The sequence below is a fragment of the Strigops habroptila genome, chromosome 8 (genome assembly GCF_004027225.2).
Source record: "Strigops habroptila isolate Jane chromosome 8, bStrHab1.2.pri, whole genome shotgun sequence".
In the NCBI taxonomy this organism is placed as follows: domain Eukaryota; kingdom Metazoa; phylum Chordata; class Aves; order Psittaciformes; family Psittacidae; genus Strigops; species Strigops habroptila.
The window spans coordinates 14,000,845-14,016,734 of record NC_044284.2 but is presented as its reverse complement, the minus strand read 5'-3'; the positions used below and the strand labels follow the sequence as shown (position 1 = coordinate 14,016,734).

The 15,890-nt window shown below is 37.9% G+C and overlaps 1 protein-coding gene across 2 annotated transcripts in view; it reads right to left on the bottom strand.

Moving 5' to 3' along the window:
• The window catches only part of DDX59 (DEAD-box helicase 59), a 32,982-nt gene that overhangs the window by 13,930 nt on the left and 3,162 nt on the right, over window positions 1-15,890 (bottom strand). For both annotated transcript variants that reach the window (XM_030496170.1, XM_030496172.1), the window contains exons 2-7: window positions 13,294-13,378; window positions 13,136-13,196; window positions 8,130-8,298; window positions 1,193-1,322; window positions 893-1,096; window positions 605-779 (exon numbers count right to left, since the gene is read on the bottom strand). The gene's annotated coding sequence lies outside the window, so the exon portion shown is untranslated. The remainder of the gene's footprint in view (window positions 1-604; window positions 780-892; window positions 1,097-1,192; window positions 1,323-8,129; window positions 8,299-13,135; window positions 13,197-13,293; window positions 13,379-15,890) is intronic.

The following is a 15,890-nucleotide window of genomic DNA, read 5'->3' as shown; positions in this document are numbered from 1 at the left end:
AGTTGCGGTATGTACACAAATTACTGCACGTGATGGAGGTGTAAGGCATGCCAGATGAATGCCCAGCGTGTGCCTTGACCCACTTAAAACACTTGGAAGGACATGAGGAAAGCCCTTTTCATATACTACAAATCGGGTTTTTTTCAATAATAAACACAACTTTTTACACTACATCACAATGCATGAGAACACCAGAAATCATCACATTTCAGGGTAGGGCAAAACAGACTTTCAGACTTCACTTCATCTTGGACTCAGCAAGACAGCCTAGATGTGTGACAGTGCACCAGTGCCACTGGCCCAGGCAAACCAAGCTCATGGAAAAACCATACTAAGGCTTGGATCTATGTCCACTGAAAAGGTTGGTGGTTTTAGCTGCTTGGCCATTGTGAACAGGGTGGTCACTGCTACTCCCTGTCTTCCCCAAGGGCTCACATTACCAGATACTGTCCAAGATACTCCCTTGCAACAGCAGGACCCTGAGGTGGTAGCCCTGTGTTTGCACCATTTGCAGGTTACTGATTTTTAAGCACAAGCAGGAAGACCAGAGTATTCCCAGAGCACACCCTATGACCATAAATGATTTGGAGCATGGGAAAGATACCTTGCTGGCATCTGTCTGGGTTGATGTACTTCCAGATACTCCAAAACAGATTGTATCTTGCCTCCCTCCTACTCCAACACTGATCCTGCTAGCCTGAAAGCATCCACGTAGATGGGGAGTTCCATTTTCTTTCTGGCTCCTTACTTTTGCTGGTCACCACCACCACCACTTCCTGCTAAAAGAGAAAATCCATAAATACTAGCAGCCCCGTTGGCAACACAGTTTAACAGCAGTCCAGAGGAACAGACATAGGAGCCAGAGGGAATGGGTTAAAACAGAAACACTCACAAAGCTGGGGGCTTTTGAGCAGCTGGCCACACCATTCTGTAACATTCAAGACCTGTCACACTTGCAGCGTCGTCTACCTTAAAGTATGCTGGATTCCTCTGTAGTAGATTACCACAGTAGCAAGCAAAATTAGTGCAAATGGAGGTTTCTTGTCTGTGTGGGATTTTTAATTAACTGGTACAATCAGAAGAGACTGTTGAGCTTCTGGAAAGATTAAGAAGGCATTTCTAGACCTGAAAAACTGTCAGGCATCTTTCACCCACATTCCATAAATTCCTCATTCTCTGATAAAATCCCCACCTTTCTCCGATTCAGCCTCTGTCATTCTCCTTTGTTTGCACTGACTTTCTGTTCTTCATTTTCCCTCCCAGAGTGTTTCTAACACAGGCAGATTTCCTTTCCTTAACTTCCATTTTTACAAGGTCATTTCCTGGAATTCAAAACATCGTTTGCTAAATAAAGACCAGTATTTCAACAATATTCAATATGATATGAGAGGCTTCCTACTCTGTAAGTCTGTATACCAAAATGCAAACATCCTTATGTATCAGCTTTTTCTGTTGCATTTTATTGGGTTTTTTGGTGTTGGTGGTGGTGGTGGGTTTTTTTCCTAATAGTAGGTTTCTGTGACAAAAATACTAACCTAATGGACACAACTGAATCTAAAGAAAGTACCTTTCTGTAATGGTAAGAATGCTGTTGTTTTGTTGGGAGCTACCATTCTGCCCTCACCTGCCATGAGAGAACAGTTTGCATAGTTTGATTACACAGATATATTCAAGGTCTTAAGATTAAATAATACTGTCCATAGTCTAATACAGCAACTTAGCATTTTTGCTCATAGTACATATTCCTGCTGTTCTGAGCTGCAAAATGCAGAAGTCTAGCATAGGCATTTGTGTGGAAGGAATAATTGTAGTCAGTGGGTGTATTCCGTGATTCACTTATGGATGCATGACTTTCAGTTTTTGCCCTACCCTGTATTTGTTTCATGAGAACACTATTTTGTTACTCATCAACACTTTCTGATTAGGAACTGATTTATTTGGGGTTTTTTTCCTCTTTATAATCACTTTGAAAATACAAGTATTACGTTGCTCATAAATAGGGGGCCCCATGATGGAGGGAGGGAAGTCACCAGTGAATTCTGCAAAACTTGGTACCATTTTGCAGATTGATACGGCAACCTAAAGATCAAGAAAGTGAGAAATTAGCCAGCAATGAGATCTCCGATTCTTAACACAAGGGGCAAGAAAAGAGCTTTGCAGGAGCTTTAGAGGATTTGGTTACGATGACAGGTAAAATTCAGACAGACAAATGCAAACGTAGGTACACAGACAGATATCTTGACATTGAGTATCAAATGATAAGCTCTGAATTGGCCTGTACTATTCAGAAGAAAGATGCGAGGATTAATAGGAATAACTTTGTTAAAGCATCAGTTCACTGTGTAACAGCAGTCAGAAAAAACAGAGTTACATGGTACAAAATAGTAAGAAAGGTCTGGAGAACATTTCTGTATAAACTGACAGTTCACATACAGGAATGCACCTTGTATTTGGTGTTTCCCCATCACTCATTCCCCTTATCTGAGGGATAGATATTAAGTTTTAGAAACGGGCTTTACAGATATTCAGAGGCATGAAAGGACTTCCATCCAAGACATAACTACATCAACTCATCAGTCTGAAAAAGAGATGACTGAGGAACAGATAAAATAGATCTGCATCTTGAGTAGCTTACAGAGGCTATACAGCTATTGATAGTTCATTCTTGCTTCCAACAAAAGTTGTAATATCCTTTATAGTAAGTGCTCACAACTGAAAAGGAGTGCAAGCTTCCACTGAATGTAGTACGTAATTCTTTATTTACATGGAGGAGTTAGTCAGAATACATATACCAAAATCTCTTCTGGACAGATACTGTGCCTTGTGAGCTCACTAAATAAATATTTTACTTTTTTTTTTTTCTTTCCTGAAATAAAGCATAAACATTCTAGTCCAATCACTTCCAAAAACCTTTTTAGAATGCTGAAATATGTAATAGATAGCCTTGGTGAATGTATTCCCCATCCTCTTGGCTCTTGATGCTGCTCATCAGATCTGAGGCGAATGACATTTTAGTAAGATTTCTGAACTTAAAGTTTTATACTTTTAAAGTTCACCAGACTGTACAAACTGTCCCCAGGCAAGATGCTCTCAGATATCCTACACGGGTTTTGTCTTGGTATTCTTCCTTATAAAATCTACTTAGTTAAAGCTGATTGAATGAAGTTGAGTTTAAGTCCTGTTAAAAATCACGAACAATTAGGACAGTCATTTTTGCACATTCTGGGCAATTTATCTGAGGATGTCATCATGGAAAAATCTTAAGGTTTCCAGGTTGTGTTAAAAAAAACCCAAGAAGTATCATCTGCATTATTGTTATTCAATTTAGTTGATAAAACTAAATAATTTACAGTTTTCTCATCTTGTTTATGCTGCATAGGTCCCAGTACAACAGCTGCCTAGGAAAGTATCACACATTGTCATTAGAAACCCCTGTTCAAGTATAGTCCTTATGTAATTAATGTGCCTCTTCAAAATAACTTCTAAAATAAGTATGAGAAGCTACCGAAATGTAACAATGCACACACAAACCCACATGTACAAAAAACCTAATATATACTGACACAGATTTACTACATAGATGTACAGCAACATATTATTTCAACTTTATGCAAATTTCTGTTAGAATAACAAAGATAGTAACTATTGATTGAAATTAAAAATATATAATGAAAACAATTCAAGCACAAATTATTAATACTAAGGTATTCCAGTTTTTGGTCTATTTTAAATTATATCAAGAAGATCTTTTCATATTCACTCATGATTTCTATATCAATTATACAGAAAGCAAGTGTGGCATGTTGGATTCCGGCCCTCAATTTAAAAACAGGCGCTTCACTCTATAACATCTCACAGCCATTCATTAGAAGCATGAACCAGCCTTTCCCATCACTTGCAAATAATTCAATAAAACAAGATTGGATTAAAGCAGGAGACTGAAATCCCTCTACTCACAGGCACACTAAACGCATAAGAAACAGGCATTCTGCATACTAATTCAGAGATGGTATCACAAGCATTTCAAAGAGCTGCTTGACTGTAGCATATGCCTCGGCTCTCCACAGCAATACCTCCCAGAGTGACCCCATTAATTAAAACCTGTACTAGAGCACAACCTGTGGGCACCTCTCCATGAATCTGTTCTCAAGTTCCACACAGATTTCATTAACAGATAAATACATCCCAAAGGGAAAGTGTCCAAAACATATTAATAAACTGTACTTAAAGTTTCCTTTGTAGCCAAAATAGCCTCATGTGATGTCCAAATTTCCACTTAGAGTGAGCTCCCAGTGCATGCAAAACTACTGAGAATGGACTCAGAATCCAAATAACACTGAATGCATCATTCCCTCAAGCAGTAAGTGTCAGCACCAACAAATCTGAAAATAAAAAGCCCCTCAAAAGAATATGTCTCATCAAGAGGAATAGTTTTGGCTTTTCTCTATGCTATTAATTATTTTAAACAGCGTGAGATATATGTTATGCATCATTATTCTAAACTAAGGAATCCCAGTTCTTTAATGTTATAATGGATGAAGAGCGTGACGTTTATGAAAATGTCACTTAAAGAATAAAAAGCATTCCCTGACTTCTTTTTTTTTTTTAAAGCATGCCACAATACTTAAAATTGCAGTTAAGAAAACATCCACTGCTTGGGTGAAAGGGAGGGGCAATGTCTTTCCATTCAGAAGGCGCAGAAGTCAAAGCATGTTTACTTGGGGATTGGTGTCTGTGTCTGCTCCACCTGGTGCTATGAAACAAAATGTTTTTCTGCTTCTTTAATGTTTTGGGATTTTGAAGGCACTCAGCAGATCTGGAGGTAGGTTGTCAACAGCAGCTCTAACCCAAACCATACTTAATGAATAGTTCTTTGATTGAAGGAATCCATGAGTCAATGACTCCACTGGTTTCTGAATCACAGCTTTAAAGAAACCACACAAGAAAAATCCAGATAATCTAAAAACAAATAATGGTGGCTAACCATTAACTAGTCAATGCTGCTAATATTCATACAAAATGCCCTGATTAGTACAGATACTGCATGGAGTGTACTTACTATGAGGCTGACTTTTTCTCATTTTGCTTAATCAAAAAAAAGCAACTCCTAAGCTTTTTGAAAGTAAATCATCAGTAAAAGAAGTCTTAGACTAAGATTTTCAGGCTTCCTGAGCATTCTCTTTGTTTTAAGAGCCTTACCCTAAGGAAATAATGGTCAATATCAATATTAGTCTCTGAAGAAATCTGTGGCAAAATTGGAATTAAAAAAATAATTTAAATCAGAATTCTTAAAGCATATTACTGAGTGCTTTAAATAAAAAAAAGAAAAAACCAACCAACCAAAAACCCAGCAGCCCTGCCCTGAAGCTCTGGCATTTAATGCCACTAGTCCATAGGGAAATAACTGCATGGGGCAAATCATGCAGTAATTATGAACATAATTAATGTATGTGGTTAAATGCTCAAATACTGTGTATAACATTTACTTTGAGAATCAATGGACTCTGATTTAATATCACTATAGCCTTAGCACAACTGTAAAAACTACAGCCAATACAATTACCAACTTCTTTGTACAAGACACAGAGTAGCTTTTTCCAATTAAAAGCAATGATTTTAAGGTACGACAATAATTTAAACTAAGTTAAAAACCTCTCTTAAGTCGCTGAGACTTACAGAACAAATATTTGATCAAAAGATTGCAAAGACAATCAAATTTTCCAGGGACTTCAGTAAGCAGTAAACCAGAACCTAGATTCTTAGAGAATTCAGGTGTAGATTAACAGATTAAATAGATCTTGAAATAACTTAATTAGAGGTGCAGAATTAAGAATTAAAAATTCCTCCTTTCATGTTAATCTATTTTTCTTTCTGAAAGGATATAAAACATGATGTTTAAAAGCTGCTTACCAGTTTTCCATTTAGATTTGTGTTCCAATTAATAAGGCAGTTTGGCAGCATATAAGATTAGTATCTATTCTAAAAACAAGGTAACACTCCCAAAACATGCACTTACTGAAATTAAACCATATCCCCTCCTCCCCCACACTCCAGGGTTCCAGACAAAAGGATGGGAAAGGAAGAAAAGAAAATCCACAGAAGACACCAGGAATCATTAAGTTCCAGCTTGCCAGAGGAGCAGTGTTCAATGTGTATTACCACCTGCCCCCTCAATAAGCCCTCTTTCCAATCATATCGCTTCCTAAGAGATGAAGACCTTTCTAATTAATCAGCAAGAATGATAAGTGTAACAGTTTATGCTCTGGTACACTGCGTTTGCATTACAGGGTGGAAGAAGCACAGAGTTATAATCCATTAATGCAACAGACTGAAGGAAAAATTCACAACATAAGCCTTTTGAGTAAATGGATAATAAATTTCCCTCTCCAGCTCTGAAGCTCCTACCAGCATTTCTAGTTTTGAGAGCAGAAAGCATTGTACTATGAAGGGTCTGGAAAACACACAAGAGAGCTGCTAGAAACTAGACTTTTCACCAGTCATCTTGTTAAAACCTATGCCAATACGAATCATTAGGTTAAACCTTCATACTTCCTAAAATTACATTTGGTCCCTATTCTGTCTCTGCATGAAGTCTTCAATTGGCCTGGTTGAATCCCTCACACAAAAACTATTAAAGGACATGGAAAGGCTATAACTGTATCTACAAAAAGCCAACTCAGTGCTGCCAAAGTAGAAGCCAAATTCATGATGTCCCTGCTACTGAGAGACTGCCAGCTGTGACTGTTGCCTTTGGAAGCCACTGGCAGCTGTTAGAGAACAGAGGATCCTTCCAGTGCCTGTACTTTCTGCTAGCGGCGGGCTTGGTGGCTGTGCTGCATTCAGGTCTCAAAAGCCTCATTTATGTCAGCCTTCACCACTGCTCTAAGTGACTGTTGCTGTTGGCCTCTAGCCCAATGGACATTTAAATTTCTTAAACGTCACTCTGGGTACAGAGCATTCGATACAGTCTTAACAGTTTAATTAAAAAAAATACACCTTATGGATGTTTTTTCCTACTGACTCATACTGCAGGTCTCCAATATTAGTTTAGCAGACCTTTGGCATACTTGACATTAATTTCAGATCTTCGTCACGTGCTATAAAAGACATTGTACATGATGTCTGTTACAGCCGAACCTAGGACACATGACTGCTAAGCAAAATAGAGGATAAAAGAATTGTGAATTAGTTTACAAAAATAAAACTTACACCTTCAGCTAAAATCTTTTCCAAAAGATTTTGATGCAATACAAATGACTGGTCACCAGGTAGGCCATTTGTCCATGACTTTTTTTAAGAGAAAAGTATAGCAGATGGCTTTCATTTCAAAAGGGAAAATGTTGTTTACTTTTTCTTATCTCTAAAATAGGTACATCAATTTCACTTCCTTCCATAGATTAGTTTCTTCCCTGTTTACTTCTCTTATGTATAGAAAAGAATGAGTGAAAAGATGGTTATTTGCTATGATTAATGCTCTTCTTCCCCCTTCAATCTCCTTTTCATAAACTCCAAAACCCATAAACCTGAGCAGCTGGAAAAGCAGGGCTAAAGTCTCCTGCCAGTTCCTCCCTGCTAAACAATGTATAGCTATTTCCAACAGGCCAAAGTTTTTTTCTATCACCTGGCAAGCTGCAGTTTTCATTAGCTCTTGAAAATAAAATAGTGGTAAAGAAGCAATCTGGATCTGGTCTCAGCATGACTATATTTCTGTCCCATTAGCTGTAATACATAATATAGTGTTTATGGTGGTTGCACTGGTATGGACAACACCTAACTCAGGGTAAAACCTATGAACAGAAAGCTACCATGCTGCAGCTTGCAATGGAAGAACAATTACATACTGGACAAATGGTTTGCATCACCTTGTACTGTAAGCCTCAGAAATTAATCACTGTGTCATTTAATTATGATTTCAAGTACTGTTCTACCCCTTTAATTCTGTAGCAAATAATTTTCTAAACATTTATCTGTAAAAATGAACTAAAGTAGCCTCCTAAGTGGTAGAACTTCTTTTCTAAAAATATACTTCAATATAGCTAAACATGCCATATCAAGTCATTACAGAACCACTCCACTACTCAAATTTTAAGGACTTAAAACACCTATGTAATCTGTAAGTGAAAACATACCTTAGAATTCTAGTAATTCCATTTGCTAATTTATGTTTCTTGGTCCATCAATGAAAAGAATTAGAACTAATCTGATCATATATTTAAAGTAAATTCATCCTCGCACTTGGATATTCACTCATGGCAAAGATGAACTGTCCTTCCAGGCAAATTCTCCTTAACAGTCATCCTACAGAGACAAAAAAAGCACAGATTAAAGAATGACAAAGTAACAGGACTGAATAGCAGGTCTCAGCATTATTTATACCTATCTTCTGGCACAAAGTCCCTAGTCAGTGAGGGAGTAAAAGGGTTTGGGCTATATCCTAATCTTGGAACACCAAAATCTCATGGATCAGTCAGAAGACAGATTTTGTAAACAAGGAGGGGACCAAGTCTGTGTAAATCTAAAACTGACCTTACCCTAAGCCTTAACAGTTGACATACTTACCATGTCCAACATTGGCTCTTCTTACGGGTTTCTGAGGTAGCTTTTTTATTTATATACTTCTGAGAAACCCAGTTCAGACAAACTGAGTTCCTAGGTCAATTCCAGCTAAGTCAGGCCTTGCTGGTACCAGCATGCCAATTAAAAAACATCCCCTCAAATCCAAACCTAAGAAGTAAAAATGACTCGTCCAGAAACAGCTGCCACTCCAACCCTTCATGTAAGTCCAGCCAAACTCCCACCTACCTAAAATGAGATGGAGAGACATTCTCAGAACATGGCTTGGCTCCTCTGATCATTCAGAGGACGGCACTGTACCACACACTGGATACTGTATGGATTTTTCTCATAAATGTTCTTATAAAGCTCTGTAAGGAAGTATACTATTAAATATGAAAATATAAAATTAAAGTACTTTTGTCTTAAGGGATCCATTTAAAACTCAGTGTGTGTAATTAAGTTTTATGGCATGAGAGAGAAAATGTTTTGTTTTCTCTTTTAAGCGAGACACACCAGCAAATACAGCCAAGGTGTGATAAAACTGAGAACTTCAAAGCACTGAATAAGTGAAAATACTAATAAACACCATTTATACGAGACTGTGGTACTCAACATAACCAAAAGAGATGAGAATACACCGCAAAGTTAAGAAAACCATGTATCCTTTAACACTCTCTTGAGCTTCTGCTTCTGTTAATTACTTGCAGAGTTTATCAATTAGTTGTTATAAATGCTAAGCAGACAAACCTCCACTTCTCATAACATGGTGACACTGTCTATCTGTAGTTTAATCGCACACTTCAGGACCACAGACCACTAAAGTTAAACCAACAGATTTGTCCTCCTGAAATTCAGTTAGTTTCCTAAACTGTTTGCCGTGAGAACATGCAGACAATGCATTAGCTCAGCTTAATAAAACACAATAGCTATTAAAAAAGAAAGCAAGCCTCAAAAATGCAACATATCTCTTCACTACCAGCCTTGAATAACTGCTCCCTATGCTTTTTATTAGAAAGATTCAAAGATGCCAGTAACCTTACAGCTGGTGACTGTAATAACAGAGGGTAACAAGACAGAAATAATGAATGCCTCCTTGTTAAGCAGTTTTGTTTGTGCTGTTCCAAGAGAGATCTGCCAAGAACTTTCCATGCAAACCTTATTTTTCTGGGATTTGTAACTTGGCTGCAAAAACTCCAGCATGATAATGCCCAGTTCAAAAGAATTCAGATTACAAGTTTTAAAATACATTTTCATTATTAATACATTAAATTTAGAGTAAACATAAACAAAAAAAATAGCACTTCATATATTTTTTAGTTGCTTTATGGAAAAAAACACTCTGGTTAGCAAGTTTGCACCCCAGATCATTATATGTTTTCTAACCCTTTGGTATTAAATAACTGAGGAATTGCAGTGTGAAAGCAGGCTTTTGTGTGTATGGTCAAGTCTCCACTGACGTGTATTTTCTTTTTAAGGAAGACTGTATGAAACACATATGCAGCACTCATGGGATTTTATCTGCTAAACAATTCAGTGGATTAAATCTGTGCTAATTCTTAATACAATTCAGCTGACTTGGGTATAAGGCCAGGTTGTGGAAAAATTGGCTAACACACCATTCTTACAAAACATAATCCTAGAATTTCCATGTTAAATTATGTCAGGTTGGTTTTGTTTTGTTTTTAACCAAATGATTCAAAGCTTTGAGCCATTCAAAAGTCCAATTTCAGTGTTCCCATCTTCTTTTCTTGCACGTGACCCATTAGGACAAGGTCATTTTGTACAGTTCCTTGCCAAAGTAATATTGTTTCCTGTGGCAACCAGCAAGATACACAGAAATTAGACCTCAGGCACAACACAGATTGTAGCCCTAGCTAAGGAAGCTCTCTTTCAGGCAATAGCTAAGTGTCAAGTGTAAGAAGGCCATGATAGTTGCCTGAGCTGTGAAAAAGTGGTGGCTTAGGTTTATACCTAAAAGGAAGAAACCTCCCAGCAATTCAAAACTAAGAGAGACAACCAAAACCTATCCAAAAATTATAAAACTTTTCTGAATATACCTGGTGAGATCATTTCAAAGGAAATGCTGGAAGGAACAGGGCCAGCAAATACCATGAGACAGAGTATCTTAGAAATGTTTTCTGCTCATTTTCTTGACTGACTTGGGTTTTCCCTCAGGAAAATTTGCCCAGAGCGCATAATCCCCCAAGTATCTCTATCTCCCTTACAGTTCAACATAAACAATAAACAAGTAACCCTATGAAACAACAGTTCCTCTGAGAAGATTTGCAATTCAGCCAAACATGCTGAGTATATAAGGACTTTACCATTCTTGAGGAGTTTTTATGAACTGAATAAGTCATCATACTCAGATTCTCATTCTGCTCAGCTCGAGAGTAAACTAAAGCTGCAGGGAAAGAGCTCCCCTTGACATTACCGATGTAAATACTTGAAAAATAGAGCACTACTGCACTATACGTGAACAAAGAAATAACATGGCTAGCCAGACAACAGACACCTAAGAACAAAGAGCTCCTACCAGATCAGTGAAATGCAGAGCAAAATGGCAAGGTAGCGAGAAGGCTCCTGCATTACTGATGCTGTCTGCTCTGCAAAAAGCCACAAAGGTTACAAGAGGGTGTTGGCCCTGGGAAACATGACATGTCTTCCTTCAATGATTAAAGAGCCAGCAGAAGCACAGACACAGAGCATCTCCATGCAGATGGCTGTTAATCTTCTGCGGATACACAGGAAACCTGGTCTCTAACAGCAGTGAGAATGTTTCTGTGGGACAGGGCTGTCTCAAATAATGAAATCAGAGCAATGCAGTAAAATCAAAGCTTTTTTTATTACTGCTTGCCTAGTCTTACAATATCTAAAACTTTATCGTTTTGACTATGAACTAAAATGGTTCATCACTTTGTTCTGCATTTCTACCATAATATCCTGGGCTCTAACTAGAATTTCTATGACCTACTACAACATAAATAGCATTTATAATTCTTATTTTGTCATCTGCTTCTAATGAAGTATTCCACCTCCAGCTCATCTCTTGCCTCACAGAAGTCAAATAGTATTCCTAATTATACCAGTACAATACCAATTAAGACCTTGGTGGTAAAAGAGAATAAAACATGGCAGCATGCCCTCTACCTTCGATACACTTGTTTCCCCATCTCTTCTGACCAGGACTTACTGCTTTTCCCACTTGCTTCCCCATCTCTTCTGACCAGGTCCTACTGCTTTTCCTACTCTTTCAAGAGCATATTACCAGCTGGGACAGAGACTCTCAAGTATCCAATTTCAGCAGTTACCCTACGCATAGTGAAATACTCAGCTGAACAAGCTGGACCCTGATCAACACAGGAGTTACTTGCAATTACATCTGTTCTGTTCCCCTACATTGTCAAATCAGGCAATTGCTTCCTTTCTGTTAAGAATGAATAGAAAAGGAGGAAAGAGTTTGACACAGAGACTTGCCAGACCAAAGGGAAACAGTGCCTACTAACAAACTCTTCCCTTCGCTGATTCTTCCCTCATTTAGTGAATTATCATCTGTAAGGACTATACTGTGGCTGTTAAAACAACCCCTGGATTACAGGGGATTAGGAAGCACTGTGCAGAAGTGGGATTCTCCTGTGCACTCTGCTTGTCTCAGACTGCTTCCAGAGCAGCAGCCATCACAACAAGGGCTCAAACATTCCCTGAACAGCACGTTTCAGCTTGCTTGCCCCCTTCCTTCATCCATATCCAACTACGCCAGCTAATAGAAAGATAGGGCTCTCTTTCTGACACCCATGATGATGATGGACACTTCTATTGCCAACAACTGGGACCATGACTGCTCCCCACCCAAGTGAGACAGCTGAGATGATAACCTATGCTTTAGCAGAGCCATGTATATTATATAACAAGAATACCATATGAGGACAGAATAACCAGAGAGATGTATAAACCTTTTGTATGTAATTTATCTTTCGAGACTTCTTAGAAGAAAGAAATCATGCAGGTTTTTTCTTCAAATGCAAATATTTTGCATGACACCCTTAATCCAGAAATACAATTACCTACACACTTAAATTTAATCATGTCTGTACTGCCAGAGATTTCAAATGGGAACTACACATCTGATTAACCTAAAGCTTAAAAAAATCCTTGTTGGAGCCAAGTTTTTATTGCTAAATAAAAATATATATACTCATATTTAGTTTAGGGCAACTATTAAAATAATTGTTGTTCTAATGTTTCTAATATATATTGAAATAGGGGAGAATTTAAATCAAATGCTCTACATGAGGCTTAGACATCCTGTACATTTTTGTATACTGAACATGTTCCCAAATGAACTCTACAGCGTACATCTTGTAAAGCTACTCAGACAATATTATAAATCAAAAAAAGTTGTGCCAAAAAAGAATTAAATTTAACAGTTCTATGCACTCAGGTTGTGATGACCTTACCATGCATGCATAATCAAAATCTCCAAAGCCATCAAAGGTCACTATGTATAAATGGTACAATAAACATCTCTGCTACACACTTTCCACAGACACATTTTAAACAGTGTACCAGCTATTCACACCTGCTCCCTGAAGTAGTAGTCAAAAATTCATCCATAACATGCAATTTCTCAGGAAGGGAAACTGCCAAAAGAAAAAACAAAAAACAAACTAAACAAAACAAAAAAATCAGTGAATCATGAAGTTTCAAAGAAGATATATAGGGAAAAAACCTCCATACCTTCATTGGGTAGTCTCCTATGTTGTTCCCTCACTTTCCTCTCCTCATCCATCTTCACAAACACCCCTTGCAAACAACAATTTTACTGCAATTAAATGACACCAGAATGTTACTGTTTGAACAGAGCATTCTCTCCTGTTTAGTGCTGTTCTCATTCAGACACACATGGGCTTCAGTGGAACTGAAAGCAGGGCCAAATGATGGGGAACTGAAGTCTATTCATGCCCCACTAATAAATCATGCATATGCTCAAAACAAATGAGCTTTTATGAACATTCAGATACTTCTTCACATGTAGAAGCAGAATTAAAAAAACTCAGCCAGTCAATTCAATGGAGTACAATCAACAGGAAAAAGTGCACTATTTAGTATTCACTCTCATTCAGACTTTCTCACTAACTCTTGCTAACTGATTTCAACTTCTTAGACCTGAATGCCAAATTTGAAAACTAGAGTCATGCCCATTTTCCTCTGAACTGAGGTGCAAATAAAGCATTATCCAACAGCTACCATAAAGGCAATAAGATTGAATTTTTGTTTTGTTGTTGTTGCTGAAAGTGGTCTTTTGAAAATAAGTTTCTCCCCATACATTTATTTTACAGTGCAGCTAAGCTAGCTCTAGTATTTAAAGGTTATATTCATAAAATCACACCAAGGATTTTCCTTAGAAAACACGTCAGGCACTAAATGGCCATAAAAGAAACAGTACACAGATTTCACCTAATGGAAGAGGGTAGGATCTATTCCATATGTTTTAAAATTTATAATAGAAAATATCAGTTATACCAGAGTATTCATGCTCTTCACAGAGAACCTGGCAACAGTGGAATGTCAAGAAGAAAGAACTGGAATTAGGGAGCATTGCACAGCACACCTGGGAAGAGAAGTAAGCTAAAACCCTCTAGCACAAGTGCGATTCCAGGAGATGAGAGCAGCCAGTGTGAAAGCCAGGTTAAAAAATTAAAAATAAAGTTAAAAACTCTCAGAAAAGATGATGCCCAAGTAACCAGAGAAAAAGACAAACAAACCAACCAGCCATGAGTGAGTGTCAGATGAGATGAGAGACTTTGCCTCTCACAGACCTCAGGAAAGGGACAGCGCTGTTGCCTGGTTAGACCCCATGGAATCGGCAGGGGGAAGATGGAAATTCTTTTTCCCCCTTCACAGAGCTACATTAGGTCAAAGCCAAGTTCAGGAAATGAAACCCGTAGCATCCATGCATTAAGAGAAGTGACTTAGGTACCACATTTAATTCTCATTGGGCAGCTTTTTGGTTGTCCAGATTTCAGTAGTAAATGAGCCAAAGCAGCTATTACTCCACTGTTTTCCATTTTTTAACTGTATAAAGGAAAAAAAAAAAGTCACAGGCAATCCAAGTAAACTGTCACACAAAGCTTTACTTTCCCTCTGACGCATGACTCTACCGGAATCTGTAAAGTTCGTAAACTGTTTTCTTCCCTTTTAAATGCCTCAGCACTTTCTGGTTACAAATTAATAGAAGAATTTGAAATGCAATAATTATGTAACTGTTCTTGTACTTTTGTTATCATCCTGCAAGAGGAAGAACATACTCCCCTCCAAAATCATGCTCTGGGAAAACTGCTAGCTTGCAAAAACTACATACGTGCATTTCAGTAATAATGCCAAAAAAGTTTAATAATTCAGAGACTCACTTGATAATGCCCATGTAAAAATACAGTTTCTTAACTCTTATAGTTTTACTGTTTTCACCATTACTCATAAGTTTAAGAGACTGGAATATCAGTAGTTCTAGTTCATAAGTCATCTTGTGCTGTAACAGCCTTACAGAATCATTTATAAATTACCTGTTCAACCTCACACACCCAACACCAAACCTGCTGAAGCACATCTCTGAAGGATCACATTGGGACACGACTGCTTCTAGGTCTGTATGTTGACAGTCTGACAGTACCACATGAAGCTGTGCTTGCTGCCTCCTTGCCAGAGGTTGCAGGCCACAGGGCATACCCCTCCCATCAGCCACTACCATGTCTATCATGACTGATATCCTCTAAGCTAAGGCAAATAGACAGGATCATCTTAAACAGGCAAATTTGATAGCAGCAATTAAAGATAACTATCCCTATGGTGTTATTCCTAGTCTTTTTTTCACCAAGACTGAAGCATTACACAGCAGAATAGCTGTTGTGAACTGCTATGCTTATGGATTTGCCCTAATACAACCAGCTAATCTGAAAGGGGAATGTTTTACTACCTTTTGTAGGTAGCATGATAAACTGTTCACTAACGCTGCGTCTGGCTACAGATAGTGCCACAGCAAAGCCACTAATGGCATTGCTAATTTCAAACATTTTACCTTTATCATCAACTACCGTGAAGGATGAAGTTATGCATGAAATCTTATTCCAGTTTGAATGCTCACTGTAATCTAGCACTAGCCTGAATTTAGTCTAAGGGCATCTTCTCTACATGGCCTCTTCAGAAGTCAGGTAAATCTTAAAAGAAGTGGAAAAAACCAACCAAACCCAAACCAAACAAAAAACTATCTCCCAAGGTTAAGACTATTAGCAACAACTGCCATCCACACTATTATTCATAGCTTCATGGTCATATTT